Source organism: Danio rerio, chromosome 3 (assembly GCF_052040795.2).
Source record: "Danio rerio strain M-AB ecotype USA chromosome 3, GRCz13ab, whole genome shotgun sequence".
In the NCBI taxonomy this organism is placed as follows: Eukaryota; Metazoa; Chordata; class Actinopteri; order Cypriniformes; family Danionidae; genus Danio; species Danio rerio.
In genome coordinates this window covers 26,473,407-26,489,766 of record NC_141023.1, presented here as the reverse complement: position 1 = coordinate 26,489,766, position 16,360 = coordinate 26,473,407, and the positions used below count along the sequence as shown (strand labels likewise).

The 16,360-nt window shown below is 37.2% G+C and overlaps 1 protein-coding gene and 1 long non-coding RNA gene across 4 annotated transcripts in view; one reads left to right on the top strand and one right to left on the bottom strand.

The window, feature by feature from the left end:
- The window catches only part of emp2 (epithelial membrane protein 2), a 28,456-nt gene extending 15,867 nt beyond the window's left edge, over positions 1 to 12,589 (bottom strand). For both annotated transcript variants that reach the window (XM_087242526.1, NM_001004119.1), the window contains 1 exon segment: positions 12,470 to 12,589. The gene's annotated coding sequence lies outside the window, so the exon portion shown is untranslated.
- LOC137490126 (uncharacterized) overlaps positions 1 to 16,360 on the top strand; it is a 73,936-nt gene that overhangs the window by 17,254 nt on the left and 40,322 nt on the right. The window lies entirely within an intron of this gene.

The following is a 16,360-nucleotide window of genomic DNA, read 5'->3' as shown; positions in this document are numbered from 1 at the left end:
CAAAGGTAACAAACCGATCATGGGCTGTTTCGCAGTGCTGAAACCAACTCACACTTCAACATCTGAGAGAATACAGATAAAAAGAAGGAAAAAAGAGTGTGGAATGAATAATGATGATGCCCAGTATTGAATCAGCCCATGCACATCTTTCATTATATATGTCCTTTAGTATCAGGATGACAGGAAAGAGGTTAAACAGAACCTTTTTGTGAAAAAGTTGTGAAGCCGTGAAGGTTAACAGCCTTGGATAAACAACATCACCATCTCTCTGCGAGTGCGAGCCTCTCTTAAAGCTGTAAAGAATGATCTAATTAAGATCAATGCATTCTCACAGACTCATTTCCGCCAAAGCGCTCATGTTTATCCTATCAGGGACAAGCATTTGTTTTAAAACACGGTCATAAACTAAACGCGGCACCATTCTTGCTCAATAAAGTTAAAATTAAGCAGCAGAAATGTGCCTGCTGGGGCCCATCTAGCTGATTTCCTAACATTGGATAGTTCACACAAAGACATCACAAAAAGGCATTTTCACACATTCAGCTCAATCGCTGCAAGGATCATTTAAAAGTCAAGCAAACATGTGAAGACCTCTGTCACACATCATTGGCTCATCTTTGGAGAATTATTTATGTCATGCATAATACTGGTCAAATACTGTTTGGCCCTTTGAGGTTTATTCTCCCCATAGTTCTTCAGTATTCCCAAGAATAATATTCATAAATCATATGTTTTACTATACAATAGTTCACAGAGGATAAAATAAATGTTTATATTTTTTTCTGTCTTCGAATCTATCATCATTTACTCACCATCCTCATGTTGTTCTAAACCCGAATGACTTTCTGTTAAAAAGCATGAAGTAAAAGAAGATATTTTTAATAATGTTGGGCCTCATTTTTATGTCTGTAATTAGCTGTATGATAAAAACATATATATATATATATATATATATATATATATATATATATATATATATATATATATATATATATATATATATATATATATATATATTCAACATAACTTCTGATTTATCTGTTTTGTTCCAGAAGAAAGTGGAAAAAAACATAGTTAGGAAAAACATGATGGTAAGTAAATTTTTAATTAACAAAATAAATTATTCACAACATAAATTAATTTTAATTATTTTATTGATAATATAAAATGATTATATTTATATGGTTTAAAAAGCATTCAAAATAATTCACCCAAAAATGTAAAAGTATTCTCATTTGTGGATGAATTATTTTGTCTGCTTCTTAAACCGTAACAATCAATATCTGAAAATTACTTTTTAAGGAATCAGTTAAGCATAATTTGAGCAAGAATCACAGTACTTTGGTGAATCGTTTTTTCCCAGAGCATCCCAACAACTGCAACTTAAGATGGCAGTTATGTCTTAATAGAAATATGTTTTGCCAGTTAACTTTAGGATACATGCACTGCAATGGCAGATCTGGTGAACAAGAACAAGAAAGATCTAAAAATATGTTTTATTCATTCATTCATTCATATTCTTTTCGGCTTAGTCCCTTTATTAACCTGAGGTCGCTACAGCGGAATAAACCGCCAACTTATCCAGCATATGTTTTACACAGCGGATGCCTTTCCAGCTGCTACACATCACTCGGTAATACCCATACACTTTCATTCACACATACACTATGGACCATTCAGCTTACTCAATTTACCTACAGCGCATGTCTTAGGACTTGTGGGGGAAACTGGAGCACCTGAAGGAAACCCATGCGAATACGGAGAGAACATGCAAACTCCACACAGAAATACTAAATGACCCAGCCAAGGCTTTAACCAGTGACCTACCCCCTGCATCACACTAAATATATGTCTTTTATAACCAAAAATAAAGCCTAGAAGAGAAAAGCATTCTGAAGCCAAATGACAAGGCAATTAACTGAGCAAAATGAGAGCAATATATAAACAACATTTTAAAAAATGTAGAACAGGCAAAATCTAAGAACAAATTTGTAACCATGGTACCAAATGAAAAGCTGTAACAAAAGAAAACAGGAACAAAACCAGGAAATGTGAACCAAACGTTCACATGAAAGCAGAACTGAACAGAATCTTTAGTCATTTCTTAAAATCACAATAAAACATGTTTTGATATCGAATGTTGTTAATCAGGTCATTGGAGAAAAATGTAGACCGGTTATAGTTTTTAGTGATTGGATGGGGAAGATAAGATTGCTGATGCCTTTAAAACTGGGTTTAAGTGGACTAATCGATAGGAGAAGTAGAAAAGAGAGAGAGAAGTTATTTTCATAAATTGGATTATTAGGAAGTCTTTAGAAAATGCGGTTTATTTATAAACTAATTTTAAGAGGTGCTTATGATTGACCATGGCTGGTCCCACATTAGCTCCGCATATTGCGTACTGACTCACTATAAATCACCAGAGTTTTCCACTTCAGTCATCTTTGTCTTGAAGAATCCCCCCTTCCACCCCTACTCCTCCTGTTCTCCTGATATGGTGGCCTAGTGGTTAGCGCTGTTGCCTCACAGCAAAAACGCCACTGGATTGACCCCTCACCTGGACAGTCGGCGTTTCTGTGAAGAGTTTGCATGTTCTCCCTGTGCTCGAGTGGGTTTTCCCCGGGTTCCCCAGTTTCCTTCCAGCATCCAAAGATATACATCATAAATAAATTGCTACTTTAAAGTAGCATCTTAAGACAAACTCTTAGCTAGCTTTATCTCACAAGCAAGGGAGTTTTCAAATCCTACCAGAGCTCAAACTCCCCCCTCGCCCTTCAAGTGGAAGGGAGCTCCAGGCACAAGGATATTCTGAGCTCAGGGCTCTCTTCCGGGACAGCATGCCAAACATGCTTTATTATCAATAATCAGCTAAGGGTGAACTCTTGAAATAAGGTTAATTTCTTTTTAGTGCTTATTTCAGTAACTAAATGATTTTTTTTTCCGGTTTATTCAAAATATGTAATATGTAATGTTTGAGCAGCCGGTTACAAATAGCATCTTAAATTAAGAACTGCATCTTACATTTGTCACAGGAAATTAAATGAAATTAATTATCCCTGAACAAATGCTGAAAATCAGATCTGTCACTGCAGTATCTAAATATTTTCCACACCTTTCAGCCCCTGCAGTACCACTTGGAGCTAGTGAACTACAATAGGCTTATTTTTGGAGAAAACACAAAAGCCTGAATTGCTGCCTTTGGCAAGCCGCCTGCAATGAACTTCAATTTACAGAAAAAACTATGCTTGGTTTTGGGTATCGTCTATAAAGTATTTAAACCCCACCCAGTGTAAAAAAGAAAGGATAAACCAAACAAACTCCCAGAAAGTATGACGTGTAAGTCTTAAAGTTCTATTACAAAACCCGGAGGTTCTCCACTGATATTTTAACACCTTACTGGGCAGTTTTGGCACAAGGGACTCCTCATTTTGTAGAAGCAGTGTGTTTTGGCAAGGCACATGTGTTGGTGCTGCAGCCGATCTCAGGAGGAGGCTCATTCACACACTGTTGGGTCCTGCTCAGGCCTCAGTCATGGCCTGCTGGGTTGAAAGTCTGCACTGGGCGCTGATGGCCTTTCATCTCATCGCTGTGGCTCTACAGCAGAGCAGATATGCTCAGGTGCCGCAGGGCCTGTTTTCACATCACATTCCACTGATGACACGCCGCCAGCGTGAGTAACGGCTCCCACATGGATCTGTCAAAAGACATGCAGACAAAGCCCTGCGGCCACATCCAGACAACCTCTTCTCTCTGAGAATCACGACAGCTGTGTGTAATGCGTTCACACACATTGTCCAGACCCTCGGAAGCTCCTTTGATCTTTCAGCAGGGATGAAGGAAGGACTTCTGTTACTCCTAAAGAGCTTCTCGTTGTGTCCAATGCACTTAGCAGCAGGTTTCACATTTTACGTCTGTTATGTACAAGGGAAGAATTTGAGGCCAAGGATCTGAAATAGTAAAGTCAGACTGACTGAGGTCAAAACTGTGGCACCTTGATGTTCTTTTAGTCTCTTGGGATTCTTAATGATGTATTATTGTGTAAAAAAAAAAAAAGAAAAGAAATGTTAGTTTTAACATACGCTCAATATTTTATACTTCTTTTTGTATAACATAATTTATACTTTTGGCGCCATCATGGCTCAGTGTTTAGCACTTTCACCTCACAGCAAGAAGTTGCTGGTTCGAGTCTTGGTTGGGTGAGTTTGTATGTTCTCCCTGTGTACACATGGGTTTCCTCCTGGTGCTCTGGCTTACCCCACCGTCCAAACACATGCGGTATAGGTGAAACTGACTAAACTAAATTGGCCGTAGTGTATGTGTGTCAATGTGAGAGAGTGTGGGTGTTTGAAGCTAATATACCTCTATACTTGCCCATGAAAGACAGAAATATACATGAAAAACGTTTCACACTGATTCAGACTAATAACTTGTCTCTTTTATTATTCAACAGAGCTGACTCACAAGTCATTCCATATTGAAATCATGGTGTGCTCTTACTCTGTATGTCTTAAAATGCTGTTTTATGCATGCCAGTTTACTGTAGGTACATTACATATGCATTTAGTCACACTTTTATCTACATGCAAAATTTATGAGCATTATTCTGAAAGAATGGCCCATTTTCATCTGTTAGCTAAAGTAGGTGTATCTTGTCATTGGAATTACATGTGCATAAACCCATTTTGTACAGTACATTCAGCTCACAAGCTAAGCACCATTTAGCTCACAAAGTAAGCACTAGTAGCCTACAATGTGTCAAGCAGGCCACTTGACAAAAAAACTGAGGATAAATAACAAAACAACAACAGACTGCTACAATAAACTGCTCATATGAGGGGATTCAAATATATGAGGAATTTCTAAATTAGTACAAAGACTTACTGGATTTACTCAGTTTTTAAGGTTAGTGGTTGTAAACAGTTTATTTGGGCTGAATTTGAACAAAAAAAAGTTTACCATTACTAAATTTAATTTGTTAAAGATTATCCCATATAAATTGTTTGCAATAATTTTGCAGAAATATTTTTTTCAGGGTAGCATTAGGTGAAAAAGCACAGACACAAGAATGAATCTTTCTATTGCGCATACGTTCCATTAATTTTAAATGTTTTAATCTGAGCAGTACTACTTATAAGTAGAACAGTTCTACTTATGAGTACTGTTCTACTTATTGGTACATTATATTTTTGTTCTGTTCATTGTTATAATTGTCATTATGGCACTCTTTTTCTATTAAATTCCATTTTTATACACTGTAAAAAGCAATTAGTTGCTATAAAAAAGTGAGTACAACCTGCTAACTTATAATTTTTATCAATATGCACAGTTCATAACACTGAATAAATGCTTTCAAACTACTCATTTTGGGGCACCTATTTTACCCCTTTTACAGGATGTGAGATAAGCCTTTGGTGTCTCCAGAATGTGTCTGTAATATTTCAGCTTAAATATCCATCAAATTATTTATTATAGCCTCCAGAATCTGCCCAATTTGGTGTCTGAGTACAGCATGACTATTTTTGTAGCCTGTGGCTTTGAATGCAAATGAGCTGCTTCTCCCCACCTACTTTTCCAGGTGCCTGTCTGCTTCTCCTGCTTTACATCAGATAAACAGCAGTCAGTGATAGAGACAGACTCGGATGAAGTTGAAATACAGTTTGAAATGCAGTTCTGTTATACATACACACACACATGGCCGTGGTGATTATAGCAGTTAAGAATTACATAGCGATTTTACTTTTATTACAAAGTTACACAGTTTCATTGAAAGAAATGTTCTGTGGACGTGTATACATGTTATAATGGAGTCATGGCGCCTGTCAATCAATCAGTGGGTGGGGAAAATCGCACTTCTATGTCACATTGCGGTGGGCCTTAAGGCAGATTTATACTTCTGCATCAAGCGCACGTGTATGCTGCGGCGCAGCCTATGCGTTGACGCATAGCTCTACGTCGTAGCCATCGGCATCGCTGACGTGCACCTCTTAAAAAATGTAACTACACGTCGCAACGACGCGAAGCGCAAGCTCTGTGATTGGTCGGCTTGGTACCGCTGATGAGTCTGGGTGGGACAAAGAGCCGTGTGAGCGGCGCAAGCCCGATTGAGCGATTGTTTACAAGTGTGGAGTCCTGTTAAGGAGCCCCGGATAGAAAGTTTTGGGTTTACCTCATAGTTAAAGTTGTTGCATGTCCGCCGGTTCCTGCCTCAAAATGAGCAAGTTTGAACCTCTTGTACATTCAGAAAGCATTCAGAAAAAACAAAACACCAGCGATGAAACTCAACACAGAGGAACATTAACACCTCACTGCCCACTAGCGTTTCGGAAGCAGGCACGTGCACACATAGGGCTCAACCTGTGCACTGCACATGCCCTTTTTAGTCTTGGATAGAAAGTGCCCTTCCAAATTTATCAAAAGTGCCCCCGCGACGCGACACACCCTCGGTCCCGCCCTTCAGTAGGCGCGCGACAACACCGCTCTTGAGTACGCGCGCGACAACACAGCTGATCAGAACGCGCGCGACAACACCACTCTTTAGTACGCGCGCGCTCTTTAGTACACGCGCCAACCCCCCGCCCCTTCCCGCTGTTCAAAAATTTATTCCTGCACATGCCCTTTGGACGGTCTCTGCACGGGCCTGTTCGGAAGTGTTAATGCAGAGCAACAGAGACAGCGTGCAGAAGCATAAATGCACAGCTACGAGCATTGCATGCGCCGTGGGTTACGCCGGTCACTTGACGCAGAAGTATAAACCAGGCTTTAAAATCACTGTGATTTGGATCCTATTTTAACGTGAGTAAATTTTTAAAAAGAAACTTGTTGGGTTTCTGTCATGCCAATATGACTGTGGACACGCTGTATGTACCTACCAGTTCTTTCCAAACAGCTTACAAAAGTTGATTTTCGTAAAATAAGCTGAAAGACAACTTTTTTTGAAGACAACTTAATTGTTATTTAGTGTTTTTTAATAAGTTCATTCCTTCATGTTGTCCCAACACAAATCGATTGTGTTGAACCCAGCAATTTTACAGTATTAATAATTATTAGGCCAAGGTTACGCTTTTATTTAAAGTCAACTAAATGTTTTAAACACAACATTACTCTTTAGGTAAAATTAACGAATCACTTCTTTAAAGTGTATTAAAATGATGCAACAAAAACTTTGTAGCTTCTACATGACCGTTCGCTTTTTTTATACTCACTAAAAATCTCATTACAACACAATCTCAGAGTTCCTTACAAAATTACTATCTTATTTACATCAGTCTGTACTTTATCAAGAAGACTGATGAGCTTGCAGAATGCATTCTGAGCTGTGACTGGATTTCAAACAACGTGAACATCTTTGACTGGCCACTGCATCCAGCAAATCAACAAACAGAAATATGCATTGAAATATTTTGTAAAAATCCTAAAATAAAAAAAAAATGTTAGACTTCTTTAAGGACATCTGTTTAACAAGTAGTTTCACGTTTAATAAAACTTACAACATTGTACTATGAGCATTGTAGAAAAGGGTGACAGGAAGATAGAGAGAGAGCTGTTTCTCAGCTGTTTTCTTTTGTTCACATTATTGCTTCAGCAAAATAAATTAAAATCTAATCATGAAACTGAAGACAGTAGCAGATTACTGGAGTATTTTCAGCAACATAATGCTGTGAAATGAGAGAGAAAAGATGACGCAGTCCACTAAAGATATTTCCATCGACTTGAGGCTTTGTAATCTTTATTTGTTTTCAAGAAACTGCAGAAATAAAAACACTGAAAGTGACTTTGGTGGAATCCAGGGTCACTGTTGTGTCACAGACAAAGTGGTTTGGAAAATGTGTGAATCGTAAAAGCACAGCCTGAGTCTTTGAGTCTGGGATGTCATGTGTTTGCATGTTTTGGGGGATTGAGACAATGATTTGCATGTGTTGCTGTGGATTTTGGAAGCCAAGTGTGCGCAGGGGTGACATTTCTGAAGCTTAAAGTCTTGTTTGTTAGCATATGAAGAACTTCTTAGCTAAAATACCAGTCTTACCCACACCAGCTTCAAGCGCAAGAACACAGTGTTTAGCAACAAACAGTCACATTCCGTACTATTATAAAGGAGGAGAAAGAAACGATGGGGTTCATTTTTTGGCAAGAAAAAAATTTGTTGGTATGGGTGTGTCTGTATTGTCATGCCTTAAGGTTTTTTTACTGTCAGTTTTCATTAATTTACCACATTTTTTGGTAATTTGGAGAATCACAAGAAGGGTGCCTAAATAAAGCCTACATTATTTTAATGCCGATAACCCAAATATGTAGAATCTCAACATTTTGTCAAATAATGAAGTTGTGAATTGTGACCCTGGTCTGCAAAACCTTAAGAGTATTTTTATAAATGGAGATTTGTAAGTTATCTTAAAGTTGGATACGTTTTTCATTGATGTAAACTTTTTTACGATGCAACTATTTGAAGATTCTAGGGTTTAAAAAAAATAATAATATTGAGAAAAAACTAAAGTTGTCCTAATAAAATCCTTAGCAATGCGTATTACTATTCAAAATTGTAATTTTAATATAGAACATTTGCTAAATATGATGATCTTTACTTAATGTTTTAAAATTTTTTGCACAGAAAACAAATATTTGACCCATGCAGTGTATCAATGCACAAATTTATGTATTGTATTAAGTATAGAATAAAAATGGATAACTATTAAAAGAACATGATCAAGAAATTGACACTTTTACACAAAAAATTATTACTTTGGTTCAACCCAAATTTAAAAAATTTGGACTAAACCAACCACTGGGCTAAAACCTAATGTAAACCCAGTTTCAAATTTTGGTTAAAGGACTCTTAATAATTTAATGTTTCTTTAAATATTTCAAAACCTATTTTTTTGTCTCCATATTAAAATTAATAGTTTATAGTAAACTATAGTAAATAATAGTTAAAATCATTGAATTTCAAACTGAAATATCCTAATAATTCTGAACGGAATCAAAGGCCACGTCTGATTTTCTTTTTTTTTTTTTTTTGCCTGCGTTTACATGTTCTTTTAATTTTGACCCATATCTGATTCATGTGTTTACACTTGCCATATAATTTATGACGTTGCGTATGCGTCTTGGTTTTAGCTCTGCAAAATATGCAAAGTTCACCCAACTTTAAAATGATTTTGAGGCGGAGGCGAAGCGAAGGAGGAGGGAAATGGCCATCATTGCAGCTTGCGCCTATGGTTTATATACTGTATTGTGTCCTCGACCATTCAGAGAAATTTGTGGGTATGAGAGAGAGATCTCAGGTCTGGTGGGAGCAACTTGTAGTGGGCTTTAATGAGGAGCATCCAATTTAGACTTCACCCACACACACGCTCTACCTTCTATGTCAGAGATGGGCAAACTTGATCCTCGAGGGCCGGTGTCCCTGCAGAGTTTTGTTCCAACACTAGTCAAACACACCTGAACAAACTAATCAGTGTCTTCAAGACCACTAGAAATCTATAAGCAGGTGTGTGTGATTAGAGCTGGAGCTAAACTGTGCAGGACACCGGCCCTCCAGGACTGAGTTTGCCCACCCCTGTTCTATGTCATTAAACCGAGGAGAAGTACCACATTGTCGCAAGTTTAGTGACGTACAAAACGGAATGACTCAATAAATCCGATCTGTCTGTTTACGTGATAGTCCCATTGTCACATATCCGATTTATATCTGATTTATTTCCACATACTATATGAGGTCTAAAAACGATCTCTGCGTTTTTTGTGTGTGTGTGTGTGTGTGTTTACACAGTCATAGAACAGATCTGATCTGTCTCCCATATGAGCAAAAAATTGGAATTGCATCACTTTTAACTGGCAGTGTAAACGGCCTTTGGGAACTCAAATCCTATTTGAACTATACTCTTTGGTAAACAGTTAGTCAGTGAGTCAATTAAGAGTAACTATTTCAAAAGTTGCAGTTTTTTTAAACGTTCATAAATTTAATACAAAACATAAAATATATATACAAATATATAAATATAAAAAAGATTCAGTCTCTTACAAAAACTGACAGGAATACACCACCTAATAATCCATGGCAGAATTATTGTGGCTTGGTCACTTGGTCACCTTAATGTGAATACAACACATACGCACACACACAAAGCGTCCAGAGCTTAAGCTCGGCCAAAGGGAGAGGCACTTCCTGATCCAAACGTTGACAGCATAGATTCTAATAAAACATCCCATCTGCAAACAAAACCCTCCACCTATTCTCTGGAAAGCCCTGCAAGCAGCACATTTCTGAGTTGCATCAGTTCTGCTAAATCAATCAGCGACACAAAACAAAAGAGAGAGAGAGAGAGAGAGAGAGAGAGAGAGAGAGAGAGAGAGAGAGAGAGAGAGAAAAAACTCCAGTTGGTCAATAAGAGACTGGAAAAATCCCTCCATCTTTGCAGCAGGGAAAACTAATACATGGAAAAAAAGGCAATCAGTTTATCCAAATCATCCAGACTCTCAACAGGGGAGTTTGTGTGAAACTGACCATCACCAAACATAGTTGTACTGTGGGTGATGTATGGGTATTGGTACACAAACTGTGTGTAGGATGATAAATATGCTTCAAATAACGGTGGATATGAGTTTGCATGGAGGCCGGACAATACATCATACTGTGTTTTAAAAGGCTTGTGTGTATATTCTATCCTAGAGCGGTTTGGCTTTTGATAGGTCACTCTGAATTATGGCACTCGCTGCGGCTGTGTTTGTGTTGTAATAGCAGAGCAGACGGGCATCCGGAAATCCAGTCCAGTGAAAACGACTGCACCTCATGAACACACTTCACACTCCCCACCCCCAAAACTGTCCACAAGCAACATGTTGGAATGTGCCACCATATAAAACACGACAACTTTCTCTGTTTCTATTGCACACATATTTGAATGAGATAAAATGACACATATGCATAATTAGCAATGCTAAGCATCTTGCAGTCCCACTTCATGAACAACGCATGCTTTTGCAAACCAAAGAACAACACACCCTCTATTTAATATGCATCTGTACATTTTTCATTTCACCCACATACATATTTCATCTACAATTTTTTTACTGGAACATTTTTTCACTGGAACATTTTTACAAATGTTTTTAATAATTTAGATTTGAACCTATTTAAATATTTAGTTTTTAATACATTATTGCTTATGCCACTTTTTTTGGTATATATTTTTGTATTGTTTATATATATATATATATATATATATATATATATATATATATATATATATATATATATATATATATATATATATATATATATATATAATATTTCCCAAATGATGTCTAATAGAGCAAGGAAATTTTCACAGTATGTCTGATAATATTTTTTCTCTTTTTCTTCTTCTTTATTTTTTATTATTTTTTTTTCCGGCTAATATAAAAGCCATTTTTAATTTTTTAACCGTTTTGAGATTAAAATAATTAGCCCCTTTATAAGCTTTTTTGGGGGGATAGACTACAGAACAAACCATTGCCTAATTACCCTAACCTGCCAATTTAACCTAATTAACCCAGTTAAGCCTTTAAATGTCACTTTAAGCTGTATAGAAATATCTTTAAAAATATTTAACAAAATATTATTTACTGTCATCATGGCAAAGATAAAATAAATCAGTTATTATAAATGAGTTATTAAAACTATTATGTTTAGAAATATGTTTAAAAAAAATTCCCTCCATAAAAAGAAAATGAATGAATGAAAATACATAAAATAGTTTTTATTATTATTATATATTATTTATTTAGTATTTTACATCCCTTACCTAAACCCAACTACTGCCTTACTAACTATTAAGAAGTAGTTTAATGAGCTAAAATCTTATTTAATGGTTTGTTAATAGTGTACATTTAAATAAAATGTGATCAAATATGCTAAATATGTAAATAATTAAGGTACAACGTGACTTATGTAAACATCCATGTAACACTTTATCCATCATTGAAATACTTTCACCAGGGGGCGATATGAAAAACAAAGTCGGTGGTACTTCACTCTAAACAATTTAAAAACCCACATCCACCAGAGATGAGAACAAATAGTGAAGACTTAACTAGAGATCTAGTATTTCTTTTCTTTTCTTTTAAACATTTTTTCATTGCAAAAAACACAAGTCAAACTACATTCTCCCGCTTGCTTCGAAATAGAGCTGAAAACATTCTAAGTAAACAAAACATCTAAAGTAAAGTCTACTAACAAGTATAAGCCGGTGATTCATCAGTGAAGCATCAACGCCGACGCCCCTTTCCTCACAAACTCCCTTCAGTTTTTAAAGCCTTTAAATTCACCAACACATTCATAAAGCCTTTTAGGCGGCAATAAATCAACCGTCTGTTTACTCCAGCCAGTATTTTCAAGACTTCAAAGATCCTGTGATCCTCTCTAAGAGTTTTATCGTTCACCAAAAAAAAACATTTGCATGCAGAGAAAAAGTTACTAGTGACTCTCACTCACCGCTGTGGAGAAGCCTGAAGTGTCAAATATTTTATAGTTTGCAAAGGGGGCAGCCAGACGTGGAGACAAAGTGATGCAAGCGTGAGCGTGACTGCAGGGTAAACGTAGTAGTAGTGAAATGAGGAAAAAAGTGTGTGCTCCTCCTCTCCAAAATCCTGAACTGCCCAGAACTTGAGTTGGGTGTGGTCTGGAACTCAATACATGTTGTGCTAAGGAAGGGAGGAGGGGGGAAGCTTTTAGGTGTTGACATTATGTATAGATTTCTTTGTGGATGGCTTCTTTTTGAGTCTGTGCAAGCTTTAAGACTCCTGAAATCTTTAGGAACATCACACGTCTCAAAATGGCCCTCTATGCTATTTTTCCCTCTCATTCTCTCACGCTCTCAGATGAGAGTGTGACGGATTTGGCTGGTGGTTTGCGTGCCTCTATATGTGGTTCTCTGTGGTGTTGAAGAAGACCAAGAGTGCAGAGGGAAAGTCTTAGCTTGTTCCTGGCGGGAACTGAGAATGAGGCCAGCGTGAGGAGATTTACTCACGGAGGAAACTGTTGAATCCAACAGCTTCGCCTCTGAATTCAGCCACTGAACGCTCAGCTATCTTTCCCCTGCTTGTTTGGCAGTCCAGATGCAAATGTAATACCTATAGTTAATATGCAGATAGACAATGTGTCATCGTGTATATTTGTAGTTCCACTGTGTATATTTATTGTGCAACATGACTATATTGATATGAAGCAGCCATCTGCGGCCATCTGCAAATATTTGTGTCTGTTCATTTCCTGTGTGCTCCTCCCTTTTGCGTTACATCCACGGGATTCTGGCTCCCTGGGTTTCCTGAGCGTGTGTGTGAGAAAGCTAAGTTACTGGGTTGACAGAGTCTGATCCAGAGTAAGACTGGATTGACTGGCTGTCTTTCTAATAGGACATCAGAGATTTAAAGCAACACTGTACTTTTTTTGGAAATAGGTTAATTTTACGACCCCCCTAGAGTTAAAAAGTTGAGTTTTAACCTTTTGTGATCCATTCAGCCAATCTCCGGGTCTGGTGGAAGCGCTTTTAGCTTTGCATAAATCATTTAATTGGATTAGACCATTAGCATCTCACTAAAAACAAATAGTTTATAGTAAAATTTGGTAATTTTACGATATAAAGCCTGACTCTTTTGTAGTTATATCATGTACTAAGACAGAAAATGAAAAGTTGCTATTTTCTAGGTTGATTTGGCTAGGAACTATACTCTTATTTGAGCATAATAATTAAGGAATTTAGCTTTTGGTATGCTGAAACGAGAACAATGATTTTATGTGATTTTATTATCATTGTGCCTGTGGACAGTTCCTTTAAAAAGCTCTAGTTGTTTTCTGTAAATAGCTGTTGTTTTTGTTGTTGTTATAGGATGTATGGCTTTATAACAAAAATGGCTGAATGTATTTTGTAACTGGTGGTCATTCTACTATGGTGACCCCTGATAAAGAAGCCAAAAGGAAGTCAGTGTGTGAGTAAACGAGGGAGTGTGTCAGTATTTTGTATCTGATTTCAAATGCAAGAAAATGTTATTACCATTTAGTACTATGAATACATATTGTCAACCTAGGCTCATTATGGATACGTACCCCTGTATACATTTCTGGAGAGTGTGAAATACGCCCCATGAGGTACGTTTTTTTGCAGTTTTTGTTTTCGCGAATGTGTTTGTTTTTTCGGAGCTCAGATTTCATTTGCCACGAGTGCCATTCGCGCCTGCTGTTTTCACGTAAGTTCACTAGAGGCCGCTGTCGACTGACTGACCATCTGACCAATCAATCCACCCAAACCGCCCACTACCTACTGTAAACCCAACCGATAGTGTTTTCAAAAGCACCGATTGACTCGCCCACGATTTTCAATAGCAATCTAAAAGAAGAAAAGCCTGATTTATACCATGTTTCAAATCTTATTAGTTTTGGTTTTTGCCTTTTGTTTTGTTTTACCTGTTTTCTGGAATAATTTTTCCCTGGATTCGAACCTCGTCATCGCAGTCAACTTCTCTTTGAGTCTTGCGTCCGCTGGCATATGCAGCGAGTCACTTGGCAAACTGGTAACAGCAGAAAAGTCATCCACATTAAGGTAAACAGTCAGCTGGTAGTTCAAAAAAGAAACAAAAGCAGTTTGTGGCATCATATCACCCCGTAGGATTCGTTTGAAAGACGAAATGCAGCCATGCTTAGCTCTGGCTACATAATTTGCAATCTGCAGAAATGTAAACGAAGGTAAATTTTCATAATTAACCTGTGCTGCATATTGTAATAAATGTATCATTCATTGTTTGATCATGTTAGTAAATACATTACCTAACATTAACTAATACAACCTTATTGTGAAGTGTTACCACCATAAGGTTACCATGCCGTTAAAGTGAGGAAGTTTTTAATTAGTTGACTGACAAAACGCCAATGATTGTGTTCACTTTTTTTTCAGTTGTAAGTACATTGCTGTCATGTAAAATTGGTCAAATATATAAGAAAATACAATAATGATATCACTTTTAAGCTTTCAAGTTTTTGCATAAAAAGATTATTGATAATTTCTGCTGACTTGAGGTAACATTTTTAGCAGCCCCAGACATGCCTAGATCATCCATGGGGGTTTCAGAAAAATTCCTTGAATGCCTGTTCAAAACACTGTGCAAAGATTGCAATGGGAAAACAAATAACAATCAATGATTCTGCTCATTTACATTTCAAAGCCTCAAGTATTTATCACGCTTAAATTGACACTAAAATGATTAAAAACCGGAATCCTGACTTACAAATCAATCCATAGAAAGAAGAGTTTCCAAGCGTGGAAACTCCTCTGCAGCTCTTCAGTCAATGCGTTCCTCTTGTGTCGCTCAGCTGTCATTTTGTGTATTCTGCAGTGATTACAGAGCAGGCAAACTTTGCTCATGCTATATTTACAACCACTCTGGTTTATGAAGTGCATTGTTCAATTAAAGACAGCAGAATGTTTTTTTGAAAGCCTTGCCAAGAGATTTTTCTTTTACCCAAGAGTTGTTTTTACCCACAGCCCACATTCATGCTGTACAAAACAGAGAAAGATAAGCATGTGTTTATTTCACAAAGTCACACAGGTGAAAACTGGTTCAGCTCTGCTTGCCTTGCACATTTAATCTGTGTCTGATTTTGGTGACAAAATTACCTAAGCATTGAACTGAGGGATGTTATACACAAATTTAATGCAGGAAAATGTGTATTTATTGTCCGATCTTTTTAAAGCCTTTTAAATTATACATTTTTGATTGGTTGGCTGACAATTGACCAATGTTATGTTTACTCTTTTCCAACTCAGGCTCATTCTGAAAACGTACCTCTATATAAATTTCTGGAAAGCGGCAAATACATTACAGGAGTAAATTTTTTTTGCAGTTTATGTTTTCGCGAACCACCAGAGGACACAATGTACTGTATGCTTTTTGAGATCTCAAATTTATCTCGCGAGTTCCATTCGCGCCTGCTCCTCTTGCGTAAATCTACCAGAGGCCGCTGTCAACTGACTGTTTGACTGACTGAATGACTGACTGACCGTTCGACTGACCCAACCTCCTCCTTACCTAAACCAAACCAATAGTATTTTCAAAAGCATCAATTGACCCGCACACCCACTTCCCTAAATCCAACCGACAGTTTTAAAAAGCAATCCAGAAAAAGGAAAGCCCTTGCCTGATTTTTTCCACGTTTTCAGCCTTTACCACATTCTCACCATGTTATTTACTTGTTTATTTTATTTTTGAATTCTGTTTTTGTATTACCAGCTTTTTAGTACAGTTCCTCACCAGACTCATTGTAGTCAACTGCTTTCTGTGTCTCAAGTCCACCAACGTACAAGGCGAGCTACTGGACAAACTGGTAAGAGCG